Consider the following 20,240-nt stretch of genomic DNA (forward strand, 5'->3'; position numbering starts at 1 on the left):
ATTTTATCAGACTGAGTGTTATTATAAAATAACTTTTAGTAATTGAGGAGTTAAAATAATTAAAATAATTAAATCATGTTAACTTTGCCATTGTTATAAGTTATGTTGAACATTTAATGAATATTAGTTAAGCATTAGAAATATTTAGTTCTAATACAATTATTGTTATATCAAAACGCTTGTTGATATTCCATTTAAAATATTACAAAAGGTTATTTTTAGAATGGTGAATAAGCGATAATCACTGATAATAAATATTCACCTGACAAAACATCACTGTAAACATAATATTACATGTTCTCTAACCTAGAATTTGTAAATTAATTTAAACTTAAAATCATGATTTCCTATTTTGTTTGCTTTGTTAATTTGGGGTGTAATCATATAAGTTTAAGTATTATAATTTTTAAAATGTGGTAATACAGCAGTTCTACTTTAGTCATGGAAATCAATACTAACTTTATTAAGATTCTTATATATCTGTAACTTGTACATTTTTTAAATTATAGTATTCAACTATTACTTTTAGTTTTTTTGGCTGTTACACTTTTATTCTAAATAAAAATAGGTGATTTTTAAATAATTATATTTGTCACATATATATAAATATATAATATATATGTCAGAGTATAAAAATTTGGATGGAATTATCAATGTAGGAAGTGTTTTAAATAGTAATAAAAGTGATGATAGTGTAAATGTGTAAACTAATTCTAATAAATTTTCTTCATATTCATCTCTAACTAAATCAAATTTCAAGTATGGAACATATAAACCAATAGAATGGACTTTGCAAGTAATATACTAATAAAATTTTATTCTTTAAGTATGACAAATTATAAAATAATATGTATTACTTTTAGTCTATTATGAGCTTGATGTATTCAACTAATGATGGTCGTTTTATTTTGACTGATGCAAAAGTAAACCATGAACATTTATCTAATGATGCTCAAAATACACTTACGAGACTTAATAAATTATTTATTTAAAGACAAAGCTCGGTAATATACACTATGTTATTTTAAATATTTATTATAAATTAAATATGTATGGGTGTAAGTTAAAATAGTTAATATACATGAAAACTTATAGTTCTTATATAAAATAATCATAGATCTTTAATTTTATACTAATTTAATATTTCTATTTATTAAACTTATGTTATATTAAATATTTGTTTTAGAGGAATTGATTTTTAATTTCGGAAAATTTCTTCAATTATCATTGAAATATTTCCCAAAGAACAAGAAGTAGGATATAGGTTTAAAACTATTAAATTAATTTACATTTTTTTTTAAAAATTATCATAATCAATTAATAATAATGATAAATGCAAATAAATACATTTTTCAAATACCCATCAATAAATTTAATAATTAAAGCTCTTTTTCAATTAAGAAAACTATTTGATATTTGATTTACCTACCCTTTTAATAACCAATGTATTTTAAATAAAAACAGATTATAATATTTTTAAATTTAACAAATTAGTTCAAAATTTAAAAATGTATGTATATAAAAGTTTTTAATACATGTTACCTCATTATTATTTTATTTACTGATAGCTATTTTTTAAATTTGAATTTAACACTATTAATAATATATATTAATAAAAAAAAACAAGATTATACATGCTTTTGAACATAAAAAATTAAAAATGAGTTTTAATATTACTATTTTTATCTTATAGAAAGTATATTTTATACTAACAAGTCAAAATAATTCCATGCAACAGAAANACTAACAAGTCAAAATAATTCCATGCAAAAGAAAAATTAGTGAAACATTGACAAAATTGTGTACGCCAGTTTTGGAGCATAGGTGCTATTGAAAGTAAACGAAAAAATAAAAACTTCTCTGAAACATTACCAATTTTAACTATTAATAAATAACTTCATATTTATAACACACATTTACTCAGAAACGTATTAATATCGGTTTTTAGAAAGATGAAGCATATATATTAATTTGTTTACTTAATACATTTATAAATATAAACATTATTAGTAATTAAACTAAGAGAAGATGGTAATTCTCTTAGAAATATTGCACAAACAATAAATAAATCACATTCGACTGTACAATTTATAATAAACCGATATAATGAAACTGGTTCTTTCGAAAATCGAAAACGTAGTGGTCGTCCCCAAAAGTTAAAATTACATCACAGGAGGGCTATTCTAAGAACAGTTGAGACGGAACTAAAAACAAGTGCACCAAAACTTGCTGGTATGATTGATAATGACTATAATGTAAAAACTTCTCTGAAACATTACCAATTTTAACATTCCACACAATTCCTTCACTCGTCAACTCAACTTTTTATCGATATTAAAATAATTTTTACTTAATAAATTAATTTACGGATATCACACTTCTATCTTGAAATATAGTATTATTTTATATCTAAAATATTCAAAATACTACTGGAAAGCCTAATAAAGTTCGTTTTAAAATATACGATTACAACTATTATAAAAATAAATTAAAGTAATTAATATGTTGTATTCTTAAAACAAAAATTATCCTAATTAACCATTTAAATTCCTTGAATAGTTTATTTTAAAAGTGACAATTTTTTTCTAACATTGATAACAAATTTATAACATTGACTTAAGTTGTTTTAATTTAATTTCTAAAATTATTAAATAGCTATCCAAGAGGATACAGAATTTTTGAGTATTTTAATCATAAACTATTGTCCACTGTTAACTTATAACTGCCTTGTGTTTACTTAATTTGACTAGAGCGTAGGAGTATTGCAACAAAATATTTGGGAACTCTAATTACATCATTTTTTACTTAATCTAAAAAATATTTCTATACAACAAGAAAATGAAGATTACATTTGTTTCTTATCCAACTAATAAATCGCAACCATATTGCCGTGACCCGTAGTAATTTATTCCAACTGGAGAATTGATTTAATAGTCTGTCAGGTGTGGTGGCTTGCATTAAAGAAAATTTGATAGGTCGTTGTTCAGTCAATACAAGATCATCGTTTTCTGATCTCAGTGGTGTACTAGGCCATAAACACCTTTCTTCTCCGAGAAAACGAGGTCCGTTCCACCATATTTGTAGTCTAGTGAGTTCAATTGCGCTAATTCCCTTAGACAATGGATCGGCTGGATTGTGGACGGGTGGAACATAATACCAATGTTCAGCGCTGACAGCTTCATTTATTTGTGTCACTCGATTACCTACATAGGTTTTCCATTGAGCTGGTACGCCCTTAATCCAGGCTAATGTCACTGTAGAATCACACCAACAGAAAATGTACTTTTCGGTAATACTCAAACACGCTGCTACACGTTGAGCTAGTTCAGCCAATAGGTGAGCCCCAGTCAATTCTAGGCGAGGTATGCTAATACTTTTTAACGGGGCTACTCTAGATTTAGCACACAATATACGCACGTTCCATGTTTGGTTTTCATTCTGTTGCCTATAATATACACACACGCTCCATAAGCAACTTGTGATGCATCACTAAATCCGTGTAATTCTATTACTCCATTGGACGTAATTTTGACGGGGCGTGGTATACGCAATTTGAATAAATCTTCTAGCTCTTGTACGAAAGTAATCCATCTTGTCTGTAACGTTTCGGGTAACACATCGTTCCAACCTAAGTTAAGCTGCCAAAGCTCTTGCAGAAATATTTTTCCTCTGACTAAAACCGGGCCAAGAAAACCAAGAGGATCAAACACACTATTGAGCGTAGACAACAAATCTCTTTTCGTTTTGGCGCTATTATTTATTTTTAATTCATTCATAAACTTTAATTCATCTGTTACAGGACACCAGTTAAGTCCTAAAGAGCTGACGGTCATATTATCGCCAAGGTCTAATGAGTAATGATCTTGTGTTGACGCAGAAGAAAAATAATCACGTAATTCCTTCGCGTTCGAACACCATTTGCGTAAGCACATACCGCCTTCTTCCAATAATTTCGAGACATCGTTGTATAAAGATTTCGCTTCAACAATGCTATCCGTTCCACTTAGATAGTCATCCATATAGAAATCTTTCCTTATTGATTTACTTGCTATTGGCATCTCTTTAGCTACCAACTCGCTGATTTCTTGTAAAACGCGCTGAAAGGAATGCGACTGGACCTGTGCCATACGTAACGGTGTTAAGTTGAAAGTGTTCTAGTTCTTTATCAGGCGAATCACGCCACATTATTCTCTGGAAAACACGATCTTCAGCATCTACTAAAACATGCCGAGACATCTTTTCTAAATCTGCCGTAACTACTATTAAGTGTACTCTAAATCTCAACACAATGTCAAACAGATCACTCTGGATTGCTGGGCCTTGCACCAAAATATCGTTCAATGACTTACCACTAGTTGTTTTTGCTGAAGCATCAAATACCGCACGTACCTTGGTTGTACTGCTTGCCTCCTTGACTGCATGGTGTGGTAGATAGTAATATTTGCTGTGGGATCCTCAATCTTACTCATGTGCTTAAGTTCTACATATTCTTTCATAAAACTTGTATACTCTTCTCTTAAATATAGTGCATTATCAAGTTTTTTCTCCAGGTTTAAGAACCTACGAAATGCCATCTAAAATGACGAACCTAATTGATCTGGATCCTCAATAAATGGCAATCTTACACAAAATCTTCCATCAGCTTCTCTCTTATATGTATCTTTGAACTTCTTTTCACATGCGTAGTTTGTTTGCCGTCTCGTTCCTTTATTTTCTGTTAGCATCCATCCTTTGAGATTCAGTGGGCATGTTTTAACTGTATTGGTGGTTAAATTACATTGGGTGGGTTGAAGAAGCCCAGATAGTACTCAACCAAAGTCTGTTTCATACAACCATAATGCAGTATTCGGCAAGGCTAATTTTCTTTCCTTTAATATCTCCCAAAAAACTTCAGCTCCTAGTAGCAAATCAATATTAGATCTGATATTGAAGTCAGGATCAGCTAATTGACAGCGTACCCCTGGTGGCCATTCCCAACTTGAAATATCAAATGTTTGATTTGGTAATTTAACTGTCACTTGCGGTAAGATATAACAATCCACACACGTTGACTGCTTAAAGCAACGTGAAGTCACTCTCACGGATGAGCATTCAGCTGAGCTTGTACTTACTCTATTTACTCCACTTATAAGTAGCTTGCTTGGTATTCTCTCAATATTCAAGCGCTGCACCATTTTCTGCGATAAAATATTTACTTGCGAACCATTGTCCAGTACTGCTCTGCATGGAAACCACTTACCACAGCTACCTTGTAATAATATACAAACAGTAGACAATAGGATTTCCTTTGACACACAGGTGTTATGAACAACCGCGCTACTAGTATGTTCAATCATGCTTGAGCTAGAGGTAGAAGCAGTTGGTGTGTTGGTAATGACTGATTGCGGTATATTATTTGCTGCCGATACCGCATTTCCATCACTTGATGAAATTGGCCTTGCTGACTTCTTTTCAAATGGCAAACCATGAAGCAATGAATTATGACGATACTTACAATGACGGCAGCTCGTCGACTTACAGTCTCTTGAACTGTCGCCAGCTGAAAGACAGTTGAAACACAATCTCATTTGTTTTACCGTATTATATCGATAAATCAGCTGCATAGATTTGAACTTTGGACAAAAATACAATGCATGCGATTGTGAGCACAAACAGCAAGTCTCTCGAAGTCCCCTAAAATTCAACACCGTTGCCTTCCTCTCATGAATTTTCATTCTAAATTGTCTATTGGCGACACTGCTGTTCTGACCTTCATATGATTCAAGTGAACTGGCTCTTGACTTCAGAAAGGATTTTAATTCTGTGAAAGTTACATCTTCTTTATTTCCAGTAAACAGGTCCCATTGTTCAAGAGTTTTAAAGTCTAGTTTACTTCTAGATATACCTATTAACCAATCATCCCATTGATCAACTGGTCTTTTCAATGATCTTAAAGCTTCAATGTGTTTGGTTATCCCGGCTAAGTATTCACGCAGGTCCTTTGATGTTGATCCACTAAGTCGACGTAGCTCTATCAGTGATCTGATGTGCGACTACGTAATTAATCTTTTCTTCTCATATCTTTCTTTAAGTATTTTTATTGCTGCTTCGTATGTCGTTTCATTGATTTCAAGAGACTCTACTAAATTCACAGGTGCTCCCTTTAGGCACGATCTTAAATAATGGAATTTCTCAGCATTTGATAGACCAATATCATTTCCTACTCTATTCGTGAAGGCGCTATAAAATCGTGGCCATTGAGCATAGTCTCCATCAAAAGTTTCTAATGGTAACGGAGGTAAAAAGGAGCGTTGACGTGGCGGGTTACATAAACTCTTTGCAATTAATTGTTCTATTTGTTGTATTGTGCTTTGATTATCTGTACTACTACTCATTCTGTTGGTTGAAGGCGTTGGTGGATTCATTATGTGGCTAAGTCTACCTACTACGTTGTGGGTACTTCAATTCAAAATCTTCCCTAGTTTTTTGATGCTCTTCATCATTTTCGTAGTCTAACTCCTCTATTCGTGACTGTGTGTCTTCAAATTGACTTAATATAGACGGTAAAACATTAAGCCTAGATGCCGCTTCTGCTATTGAACTTGTTGAATTAACAAATTTATCAAGGAAGGTTATTTGTCGAGTTAGAGAAGACTTTATTGTACCTCTACGCCTAATTAGCGTCACCAGGATGACATCGTTGGACACTTCCATTTCTGTAACATTCATCTTATTATTTACTAAGACTAACTAGTAATCAAATAAAAGGAATTAATGATCAAAGAAAAATCGCACTAGATTAAATTAAATAAAATTCTCGAAAATAATAGATAAACTCAATGAATAATAATAATACGTACAAATATATAAACACACTATAAATAATAACTCAAATTTTGGTAATATTGACTAGATTAAATTAAATCAAATTCAATTAACTATATAAATTATGATATGAAAAACACTAATCTAAAATAACGCTCTATAAATGTTATCACTATATAATTATTTTAAAAACACTAAAATCACATTTATCACAGATAAGTTACATGTTCCATAATAATTAAATGAACTATCCCGGATCGATGGACCAAATGTTAGGGCGGGGGCTACAAATATTATGCCGCTTACCCCGGCACCTGTAAACTCTTTTTTGGGAATAAGTGGACTGTATAGTTGACTAGGATCGTCTGCTCACACACACGACCTTACTTGAAGCCGGAGAGGTTGTCTACAGGAAACAAGAGGGTGTGTGTGACAGGTAACAGAGGTAACTTAAACTATGAATAAAAAACAATGACTAGATAGTTTTAAAACTCATCAAATATATATAATTATATATATATATATATATATATAAACTATATACTATATAAAATAAAGTCTTTTGATATATAAATAATAGAATTAATGAAATAAATCAATAAGTGTTTATAATAATTTCTCTAATAATTCGGTAACTGTGAGTGTTAAAAAATTGACTACAATAATATTTGTATAGATTACTCTCTCTGAATGACTAGTTGCTCACGCATACTCAATTACTAATAAATAATATATAATTAAACTCTGGTATCAGAACTCTGCTGACTTGTATGTATCTCCTTAGCCTTATTGTTAGAAAAACTACTCAAAATAAATATTGTTAAAAGAAACTCACAGAAACGTTGATATATGTGTGCACTGGCCAGCTGCAACAACACCTAAAACTCGCTTAAAATTATATAAACAACAAATTTAACTCAATTTATAACAAATATACAATAACAAAAAAAAATAAACAATATATATATGTGCTCAAAACGAAATAAAAATAATTTAAATTTATAATAAATATCTGCTCAAATTACTCAACAAAAATACACATATACACCGAACTCAGTATTAAACATACACTAACTCTTTTTTACAAAATTTTATCTTAACCTAATATTTACAGAAGGAGAGGAAGAAGATGGAGGAAACGAAAGTAGTCCGGCCATGTGATTTGGCCTAGCCATTAGGTGCCGGCATCGCGCATAGAGCACAGTACATAACTCGTTTGAGCAGGCGCGGTTCTAGGACTAAATTTTGGTATGGGCAACAGTAGATTTAAAATTATAGGTTTTAACTGCAAATAATATTCCTCATTTTTCCCCCCTTCCCCACAACATTTTTTTAATAAAATTATAGTATTATTATTATTATAGTGTATAGCTTAAAATATTCATATTAATTATAATAGATAGGTAATAAAGGTTTTAAATATTAAAAAATAGAGTAATCCATAGTTTTGAACTAATTATGTATAATTATGTCTATTTAAATAAATTTAAATTTAACTGTTAAAAACGTTCAGACTGTTCAAACTAATTTTAAAAATAATAGTAAGCTAAATTTGAAATTGTATTCTTCTGTTTTTCATGCTTGCAAACACTTCAAGGACAGCAGTTGGATCTTTTAATAATTTGTCTGAGTTTTCAAAATCAATTGATAAAAGTGTAAGACTACTTAATCGTGAACTCTTCATAGTTGATCTTAAATATGTCTTAATACGGCGCATGGTGCTAAAACTGCGTTCTGCATTAGCTGAAGACACAGGAATGACCATGACCAATTCAATTATTTTTTTTACATGGTTAAAAGTCTCACCATAGTTGCTTATTTGTTGATGTAGGTCAGATAATGTTAAATTATCCAAAAATAAAGATTTTCCAATCAGACACTGGTTCTTCAATACTTCTATAAAATCATTAGTTGTATATGGTTGATACATATTACCTAATTTAACTAACAAATCTGAATTTAGAAATTCATTTGATTTGGGGTCACTTGCATGGATATAATTCAATATTTCATTGTTTTGGGTAAATCTATAAATCATTTCATTATTCATGTTATCTAAAATCTGGAAAAAGAGTCTTTTAAATTCATTTTCTGTATCTTTAGAGGACATGTTTTGTTTTTCTTTTCTACTAGTACTAGCACCAAGTGTTGAATAAGTTAAATAGTTATCCAGTGTTGATGAAATTCTCTGTTCTCTTGTTGGACGTAGTGTATCGTTAGGTCCAATATTCGAAGTCTGAAATGCACTTACAGCTTCATTGTAAATATTGATGAATATTTTTTCTGACCTTAAATTGATCAATTGTTCCATAGTGGATTTGATCAATTTTGCACAACGGCTATAGTCAAGTGTTGTTGTCTGTAAGTTTAATGATAGAATATTTACTAAAGACAAAATATAATCCAAACAAAAAAGTAATACAATAGTTTTTAAAGAATTCATTTGAATTAGTAAACCTTTAGCTTCAGCAGCTTCCTTAGATTTTGAACTTTCAGTACACTCTTTTAATGCTGTTAATACTAATGTAAAGTTGTTTTTAAAGTAACGAATACTTTTAAATTTTGATACCCAACGTGTGTCACAGTGCATAGGGACTTTCGACCCAGTTTTATCAAAAAATACTTGATACCTTATTGTTGATGATGACTGAAATGCATATACTGCTTCCAAGAGACCTATAGTATCATGTACTTCTTCTACCTTTCTTGAAACGTCAACTAAAACTAAATTCAATTTATGTGCATGGCAATGTATATATGGACACAAATTTCCTGACATATCTTTAATTTTTTTTTGAACTCCGTTGAACTGACCAGACATAACTGATGCTCCATCATAAGACTGACTTACACAGTTACTCAAATCTAGTCCAAAATTATTCAAAAATAATTTAATATTACAACTTAGAGCATTAGCATTTAATTCTTTGAGTTCAACAAATCCTAAAAACCTTTCTTTTATCACTGAATTATGTACATACCGAATACAAATACTCATTTGCTCTAATTTTGCATCGTCTCTGGCTTCGTCAACAATTAAACTGAATATTTTACTACCTTCTTGTACTTCTTTTAAAATAGACTGAGCAATCACTGTGGAAGCTGCACTTATCATATCATTTTGAATTATTTTACTAGTGTATTTTGCATTCTTTGGTAACGCTTCATAAGCTGAACAAAATGTTTGACTTTCAATACATAATAACTTTACAAGCTCTAAAAAATTTCCTTTGTTTTCTGTTGCAATATCATTATTCACAATTTCAGAGATTTCAGTTGTTTCAGAATGTCCTCGCAAACCAATATCTTGCCTAGCACAATATATGGCACACCTTATTAAAGTTTTTAACATTGTCCTATTTCTTGCAACTTCAACTCTTATTTGTGAGTCAATCATAGTTGTAACACTGCCTTGTATTTTAGAATTACACCACCCTTTATGTTTAGCCAATGCTAATTTGTGTGTGTCACATTTATCATGTACTTTAGCCATACTGCCTATATGTTTCCAGTCTGAATAACCATGAATTGTTAGATTACCAGCATTAGGATTACAATGTTGACTTGGTGGTAAAGAATGTCTACAATAATAACAAAAAATTTGATCAAATTGTATTGAGTACTCAATCCATGGATACTGTTTATACCAAGTACTATTAAAGGACCGTTTACTTTTACCCATAGATTTGTAAGGAAAAACAATATTTGGTTGTACAGGAGGTTGGTCATAGTTTAAACTTAAGTCTAATCCTTTTAAAGATTTTACCAATTGTTTGGTTGGTTCTGGGTTAAGAGCAATACTACTATTTACACTGGTGTTGTCACTAGCTGTAGAGTCATTTGTATGTACTGATGGAGATTTTGGTGTGTCTTCTTCAGTTGTTTTTTCGGACTTATGTTTGGAAAAATGAGTTAAAAATCTCTTCATTATATTAAATTAATAGAAACAACGAAAATTCACATTGAGAAAAAAACAATACAATAGTCATATTATATCTATATAATATGTAATAATTTGTTATCACAATATACCGGCTATTATGAATATAGCTACCGTTCCGAACGTCTGGTGTCGTTCGCTCCCGCCACTTATGAACTAAGATAGTACTATCAACGCTAAAACAGCTGCAAACTCTAGCAGCGACATTATCACATAGATAATAATATATTGGCTCGATTAAAGATATAATACCTATTTTACCTTTAATTGCGTATATTAGTAAGTTCGTCATCAATGTAATGATAATAATATAATTGTAAATTATCATTATAATTTATCAAATGATGAAACATCTTATTTTTGTATAAAAATAACATTTTTAAAATAATGGGCACCAGAAATTTTGGTATGGGCAGCTGCCCACCCTGCCCATAAGCTAGAACCGCCACTGCGTTTGAGCCTTAACAAAAATAATACCTAAAAGAAAATAAGTTCATAAATTAATACACGAAACTCACTCGGTTCAGACAAATAAAAATTTATGGCTAAATATATTTTTTATTGGACTGGAATTAATTCTGATATAATTAATTTAACAGACAATTGTTTGATCTGTCACAAATTTAAAAGGTTTCAAATTAAACATAGTCTTTTAACAACAACAAAGTCCTTTTCTAAAAATTGGAATAGATATAGCTGATTATAATGGAACATCTTATTTAATAGTGGTGGATTACTATTCGCGTTGAAATTAAAAAAATATAACTAAAACACACTGCAGCTATAATTTCCAAAATAAAACCATTGTTTTCTAAATTTGGTATATCGTTAGAGGTTATAACGGATAATATGCCTTTAAAATATAATTTATTCACCTGCACAGTTATTACAAAACCATAACCTACGCACTAAATTACCTACCACTATTGAAAATCAAAAACCCAAATTAAATAGAAATGCTTATGAGAAAATACGTTTAAATCAACAGAAACAAAAAAATACTATGACAAAAGTGCTTTAATTTTTAAATTAGGAGACAAAGTATTTGTATAAAAATAAAAATTGTGAAAAATGTGAAGTAGTGAGTAAATTAAATAGTCCAAGATCTTATTTAAGTTAAAAATGGTAGAGTATTAAGGAGAAATATAACTCATATTAGGCAAAGAAAATCATTACTATATGAGGGAGGTAAAAGAAAATAAAAATGAAAAATTTAAAGAAACTAAAGGGCCTATAGTGACAAGGTATGGAAGAGAGGTCAAGCGGCATATTAGACTTGGATATTAATCCTAATGCTATTTATGTTGAGTGTGTAAAATTAATAATTATTATCGTATTAAAATAAAACTTTTAATTCTATTGTATTGTATACTTAAGAAAAATGTTAATTGCTATTGTCTAAAATAAGAATTATGAAATTTGTTAACTTTATTTTATATTTAATAATGTGTAAATTTTCATTATTTAAATATTTAAAATGTTAAAAATTTTATTAATGATAAATTAAAAAGGAGAAGATGTGGCAGTACTGCTGTTATTATCTAACCTAACATTGCAGCAAGATAACGTATGAAAATTAATAAACAAAAATCATGCATTTTAGTAAAATTCACGTTTTGTATTTAATTCATAAATAATAAAAAGAGTTTATTATAAAATAAAATAAAGAAACAATGACTGTTTTATATATTTTTGGGCTTTGCCTGTATAAAATGTTATAAATAAATAAACTTCTTGATAGATTATATTTCTATAGCATTATGTTTATTTTGCCATGGCATAAACAGCATAATCATTTCTCTACAAAAGCCAGCAGGTTTTATATCAATACTAAATCTTATAAATGGAATCATTTTACAAACTTATACTTGTGCATTAACTTATTAGGTATTCCAATAAGATAATTACATTCTTGAAAAACATCATCATTAAATAATTTTTGTTTATTTTTAATTTCAATGTCAGCAACAAATTCAGAAAGTGTTAATTTCACATAATAATTTGGTCTATAAAATTAATATTCTATTAGACCATTACAAAATATGTCAGTAGATTCAAGTTTCATTTGACTTCGGAAGACAACGGGTTAAATCATGCAATTTTTTTTAATGGACTTAAATGCTTAATTCCTAAACATGTTCAGACAGTTTCCTGAGCAGATATTTTTGACTTACAGAAAACGATGACACAATTTTTCATAACTGATTTTTAATAGACATGTCGGATGATTTTTTAAACTTTCTACTATATCCTTCATTAGATATTATACCTCGCTGATATTTTTCCTATATATTAAATTACACATATCACACACAAATAACCATCTAAAATAAAATAAATGTCCATGTTGGACTTCCTTAAGGGGAGTAAAATTTTATTAAATCCAGATACAGTACGATGTGCTATATCTCTTTTAAAAAGTACTATTGAACGTTTAATGCCTGTCCTTATAATAGATTTGTATTTGTTATTTGTAATATCTTACTTAAATTATCAGTTTTTAGATTTTTGAAATTGAATGAGCAATATTGTGACTAAATTGCAAATTATTAAAGCAATAACAATAATTGAATTATTATTAAATATTAGATCGTCGTCATAAATTAAAAAATCAATTATCATTAAACAGAAAAAATGTAGACTCATGATCAATCCGGTAGCCATTGTATTGTACTGAAAAAAAAAGTACATATATATATATATATATTATATGAACATTGAATCAAATAAAAATAGTAAAATTAATATTTTAATCATACCAATGTTAATAATAAGTAGATAAACAAAAATTAACAATGCTTTGATAGTCTACTATATACAGTGGGTCAAAAAAGTCTCCGTACACCGATGTCAAATTTTTTCAACAACATAAAATAGCGACTCAAAAGTTAAATAACTTCATATTTATAACACACATTTACTCAGAAACGTATTAATATCGGTTTTTAGAAAGATGAAGCATATATATTAATTTGTTTACTTAATACATTTATAAATATAAACATTATTAGTAATTAAACTAAGAGAAGATGGTAATTCTCTTAGAAATATTGCACAAACAATAAATAAATCACATTCGACTGTACAATTTATAATAAACCGATATAATGAAACTGGTTCTTTCGAAAATCGAAAACGTAGTGGTCGTCCCCAAAAGTTAAAATTACATCACAGGAGGGCTATTCTAAGAACAGTTGAGACGGAACTAAAAACAAGTGCACCAAAACTTGCTGGTATGATTGATAATGACTATAATGTAAAAGTTGTGCCTCAGACAATTCATAATGTCATTAGAAACGCAGGATACAAGGTTGTGTAGCTAGGAAAAAACCTTTTATCAGTAAATTAAACAAAAAAAAAAAATTTAGATTTTGCGAAGGCACACATAAACAAGGGAAATGATTTTTGGAAATCTGTATTATTTAGCGATGAAAGCAAGTTTAATATGATTATTATTATAATTAATTAAGTTATAAATATTAATGTTAATTTGTACGGAGACTTTTTTGCTATTATTTTTCTAAAATTGTTTATATATATACACAGTCTAGCCATAAATACTGTCCATCAGTTAAATGAAAATATTTCGACAACGGAAGGAGGTAGAAGCATGGGGTCAAAAAATTTGAAATAAGGACAACCACACCTTTCGATTCATATAAACTTTATTCAAAATGGCCTCCTTTGGCCTGGATACAGAGTGCTAAGCGTTTAGGGAAGTCATCAATACATTGACGAATGGTCTCCAACGGAATTTCAGCTGCTGCCTTCGTAATAGAGCATTTGAGAGCCTCCAAAGTCCGGTGGGGCTTCGCACAGGCTCGCTCTTCCAAGATCTGCCACATACGATAGTCTAGTGGATTCAAATCCGGACTGCCGGACGGCCAATCTGAGGCTCGAATGAATTCCGGCACGTTGTTTTCGAGCCACGTCTGAGTTAACTTAGCTTTATGGCCCGGTGCGGAGTCCTGCTGAAATATCCAGTGCTTATGTTTGAAGAGGGTGTCATTTAGAGGTTTCACAACGTTTTCGAGCATCTCGACATACACTTTTGCGGAAGTTTTGACCCCCTGTTCGCAAAAATGGATTTCAGTGGCACCGTCGTACGACACCCCCCACCAAACCATCACGGAAGTGGGGTGATGACCGCGCTGCACCCTCGGAATCTTGTTTTTCGCTTCATACGACGATCGGGCATATACTCGATCATTTTGGCGATTGTAGGTTTCTTCAACGTTGAACATTTTTTCATCGGTAAACAAAATCTGTTTGTACCGACCAGAGCGGAACAAACGAAGGAGATTCTTCGATCTTTCATATCGAATTTGTTTCAATGACGCTGTTAAAAGGTGGCCGGTGTATCTTTTGTACGCCCGTAAGTGTAAATCGTCGCGTAATATGCGAGAAACGGTACGTGGCGCGAGATTCATGTCTCGCGCGAGTATTTTTTGCTTTCGCAGTGGGTTTCGTCGAATGCGACTTCGTACCGCTTCGACTGTCTTCGTAGTGCGCGCGGTGCGGGGACGACCGGCTCTCGGTCTGTCATGTACCTCTCCCGTCTCGTTAAAACGTTGAATGGTACGATATACGAATTTCTGGCTGATATTCAGCGGTTTTAACAGCGTGTAAATCTGTTTACCATTCTTACCTGCCTTGTGTAGGCCGATCACAGTAATACGCGTATGATACTCACACCACTCCATGATTACAAATTGAACGCCGAACGAAACAACATTCACTCTAGACTGCCAAGCAACGTACTGTTGCTAGCGACCGCCCTCGCGCAGTGTTACCATGCTTCAGAGTGCCAACTTCTCTTGTGGACAGTATTTATGGCTAGACTGTGTATATATAATATATATTATACATTATATTATATATAATACATATATTTTATATATGTATAAAGTAAACTAATTAATATATATGCTTCAATTTTTTTTTAACAAATATTTATATGTTAATGAATAAATGTGTGTTACAAATATGGCGTTATTCAACTTTTGAGTCGCTATTTTATGTTGTTTAAAAAATTTGACATCGGTGTACGGAGACTTTTTTGACCCACTGTAACTATAAATAGTAACATACTTTTTTTGAAAATGATTCAATAACAAACGCCCAAGTTACTGGACCCATTCCTTGAGCATAGAACACAACGTATAAGATGATCAAACTATTTGTAACGAATAATCCTAATTCTATACCTAGATCCAATTCTTTGATTAATACAACACGAATAAGTAGAGTTACTAACATTCCACAGCTAGATATTAACATAAGTTTCCTCTTATTGTAAACAAAAATCCAATACACCGACAGCATTGAAAATGAAAACTATATAAAATGTTAAGTATATTTTATTAAGTAAGTAAAATTAAAACTATATTAAAAATATTATTAATTTAAAAAACTAAAAAATATTAAACTCAAAGCCACAAAAAATTAATGAAAAGTCGTGGATACGTATTTCGGAAACAATGTTACCATTATCAACGCTAAATACATACTGACACCCCGACTAGAAAAAACTCCCTTATATACCCCTAGTGACCTTATCACCTAGTGACGTCATCACTAAGTAATATTATCACATTTTGCCAGTTTACACAAGTTTAATAATGAATTTTTCAGTGGGCCAAGATCCTAATTAATTAAATTGTTTTTATTTTTAAACATTTCTATTGCTTCTCTGATATTAAGTTCTTTGTAATTATTTACGTGTTTAATTAGTTTTATGGTTTTAATGGAGTGATTATGTGTCAATAAATGTTCAGCCACTGGAGATTTCTCAACTTCTTGATTTTTAATATTTCTTAAGTGCTCTTTAAACCTGACCCCTATATTTCTTTTTGTTTGTCCTACGTAACATTTATTACAACTTTCACATTGTATTTTATAAATGCCTGATTTCCCCCCTTCATCTACCTTATTATTAGGGTTACCTAATAAATCTCTTAAATTATTACTCCTAGATGTTACCAAAGTAATACCAAAATTCTTAAATATTTTAGTTACTCCATTTGAGATGCCCAGATAATATAAAATTGGTGATCTAATTACTTTTTGTTCCCCCTCGCTGGTTAGTGTACTAGCTGCCCTCCTTTCTTTTTTCCACTTTTGTGTTCGGACTAATTTTTAAATTATGTTTTCGTTATACCCATTAAATTTAGCTATTTCTTTTATAACCACCAATTCTTTATCATAATCTATTTTATTCATCGGAATATTAATTAATCTGTAAACCATACTATTAAAAGCTGACAATTTGTGTTGCAAGGTGTGGTTCGATGTGTTCGGAATGTATCTGAACGTGTGTGTGTTTTTCCGATAAATTTCAAAATTTTAGTTCCCCATCTGTTCTTTTAACTAATAAATCCAAAAAAGGCAATTTTCCCTCTACTTCTTGTTCATATGTAAATTTAATCGATGGGTAAAAAGAATTTAAATGTTGTATGAAAACCCCCATATTAAAATCTTTATTTATAACTGCAAAAATATCCATAATATTGAGTTTAATATTTTTAATATTTTTTAGTTTTTTAAATTAATAATATTTTTAATATAGTTTTAATTTTACTTAATTAATTAGCCACAAGTGATCAATTTTTATTATATTTTATTAAGTATTAATTTTTTTCGTTCTTTTTACTTGAACTGAAGTAACAACCAATGCACTATGCACATACAATATTGGTTTATTGCTCAGCTCATTTGAAATAACTTGAATACATTTAATACTAATATTAACATCAGTTAAATTATGCATGCAGATTAATAATACATTTTGCAAAAACAAGCAAATATTATGTTTGTTTTCAAACAAATATTTAATTGCGTTTATTTGATTTTCTTCCTAAAAAACAGCTACTATTAATAATAAAAATGATTACTATATATTTTCATTTACTGTATATTTTAAATGTGCAAATTGTTTGCGAGAAGAAATTACAATACACATAACGAAGGTAGCCCAAATTGCAGCAATTATGTTAATAGTATTAAGTGGAAACAGAATACTTATAGTATAATTTATGAGAGCTCCATAAGTAACAAAAGCTTGAGATAAGCAAAATAATGAACCTGTGAATTATTAATACCAAATCGTAATTTAAAAAATGCAACTTATTAAATAATATTAGTTATAGTATTAGTGACCGATAAAATAAAACTCGCAGAGTTTTATTACTTGTCTTGACTAATAAAAATTATTCAAGATTAGTTCATAATTACAAAATTTAATTATTTATTTCAATGTTGGACTTTTGTCCCATAAAAGTCCATCTTTTACCCCAGTTTACTTTAGTCTACAAGTATATTTATTCAAATAATTTTTCTTAAAAAATATACATTCTCTAACAATCATTATACTAGTCGCATTTCAAAAGCTTATGAAGAATAAAAGAACAGTGAACTGATCAAGGTTTAATTTCAAATATGAATATGTGAATTTTTTATATAAATCCCTCCCCATTATGAAACTCTGACTTCAACACTTCGTATTCATATTTAAGTATGATAGGTGAACACCTCAAAAATGTTTCTTTTTACTTGGTAAATGCATGAGCACATAACTGTTTAGTATTAAAAGTTTTCATAAGAATATTCTTCTCTCATAAAAGTTACAATTATTTAACTTACTTGTTGTTTTAGATGAATTAGATTTATCCGCAATTTTCATTATAAAAATTGGTAAAGCGACCGCATTTGACGCACATCCTAAACCTTGAAGTATTCTGGCAAAATACATCCATACAATTTTTTCATTATTAGTGTATATCAAAACACTAGCAAATAATGAAGTTAATGTACCAAGCATCATAATTTTAAACAAGTCTAGGTAACGTAATAAGCATCCACACCATTGTGACCAATACATAGCTACTAGATACATTATCGCTTTTAAATTGTCTTGTTGAGGTTTTGTAAAAATGTCCATTTGTTGGGAAGGAAACATTACTGCCGACCACGCAAGAATCATTCCAATATTAGTACTTATTACGATTACAATTACACTTTTCATTTCACAACTTTTTAAAAATTTTCCTACACAATAACAGTATGTACGACAAGAAAAAGAATTCAAACAACAAAATCATGGTAACAAAACTGAATAAATAATTTTTTTTTTAATAAAATAATATTTTTTTTTACATTTAGCATTTAACTATTATTCTACAAAATAATTTACTTATTTAGAATTAAAATTGAATTAGCCACAGGTGATCAATTTTTATAATATAATTGAATGAGGCCCAGTTTTCAAACTTTTGACGGGTGTTAATAAATGCTGCAGAAATAGGCGAATTATTTGATTCAGTGTAATTTGTAATAGAGACTATTGAATATCCCTTTCTTAAAAAACCTTTCTTATTTATTTATCAAACATTGAAATAATATAGCATAGAGATAAAAAAACTTGTATATAGTTATGTACATAGGTAATATTGTCTAAAGGGTGGCGGTGGTGATTATTCAGTCAACACCTAATCGTCACGAATCAAATTTTATAATTACTATTTACAGTAAATTTATCAGAGAAGCTCAATATTTTTTTGTATTTTTATCGTAATAGATCACTTAAATAGAAATCTTAGTAATTGTTGAATAGAATAGGTTATGTAATTAAAATATTTAGAAATTATTCGTAATATAATAGTATATAATATAAAATATCAAAACATATAATATAAGAGATGTACGGCAACGGGTCGCTTTACTCGATAGACGGCAAAACTAAGACTAAATTTTAAACATGTATACAATAGGCTGCATTGAGTAAAACAATATAACAGAGAAAGGAATGTGTCCCTTTTGTCCTAGAACTATACTAACATAAGTGAAAAATACATTTTAAACTGTTATCTTAAATAAAATAATTGTATCCAGTGTGTTGTTTAATATCAACAAATGGGTTAAATGCAATATTTGATTCTTAGGCTGGGGCCACACGAGCGTACATCGTACGCGCGTTATAATGTGCGTACTAGGGTGGCCCTCAAAAATCGAATGTGTTTTTTTTTTTACGCTACCCCTTAATTTTTTTTTAATGGTCAAAAAAATGAGCTGTGCAAAATTTGGGACCGATCCGTTAAGGTTAACCCGTGCCCCTGGGCCTATTAAGTTGAGTCGAAGAGTCAAATTTAATAGAAATAACTGATCTATGTCTCATAACTTTTTTTTCTCTTAACTTAGAATAATAAAAGTAAAACTCAAGTAAAGGAAATTTTACAAGAAATTCAAAAATAATAACTTCAATGTTGTTTTCTCAATAAATAGCCCACAAAAACACTACATACAGTAAAAAACATGTAAAAGTCTTAAAATACGTTATAACTGATTTTGTTGATTTTTAATTATTTATTTTCATTTTATTTTTTGGAAAACGCATATTCGTTTAAAAAAAGATTCTAGAAGTTTAATTTTTTATGCCAAGTACGATAATTATATTAGATTTATTATTTTATGGACAGTTAATTAATGATTAATTACAAAT

General features: G+C 29.8%; 1 protein-coding gene and 1 long non-coding RNA gene across 2 annotated transcripts in view; one reads left to right on the top strand and one right to left on the bottom strand.

Annotated features, from left to right (window-relative positions):
• The window catches only part of LOC126896621 (peptidyl-prolyl cis-trans isomerase-like 3), a 210,369-nt gene that overhangs the window by 6,436 nt on the left and 183,693 nt on the right, over positions 1-20,240 (bottom strand). The window lies entirely within an intron of this gene.
• LOC126896624 (uncharacterized) lies at positions 66-1,747 on the top strand. The gene is made up of 3 exons (XR_007701889.1): positions 66-796; positions 864-1,004; positions 1,694-1,747. It is a non-coding gene; the product is annotated as an uncharacterized LOC126896624 (long non-coding RNA).

This window comes from Daktulosphaira vitifoliae, unplaced genomic scaffold, assembly GCF_025091365.1.
Source record: "Daktulosphaira vitifoliae isolate Bord-2020 unplaced genomic scaffold, ASM2509136v1 Scaffold_1, whole genome shotgun sequence".
NCBI lineage: Eukaryota > Metazoa > Arthropoda > Insecta > Hemiptera > Phylloxeridae > Daktulosphaira > Daktulosphaira vitifoliae.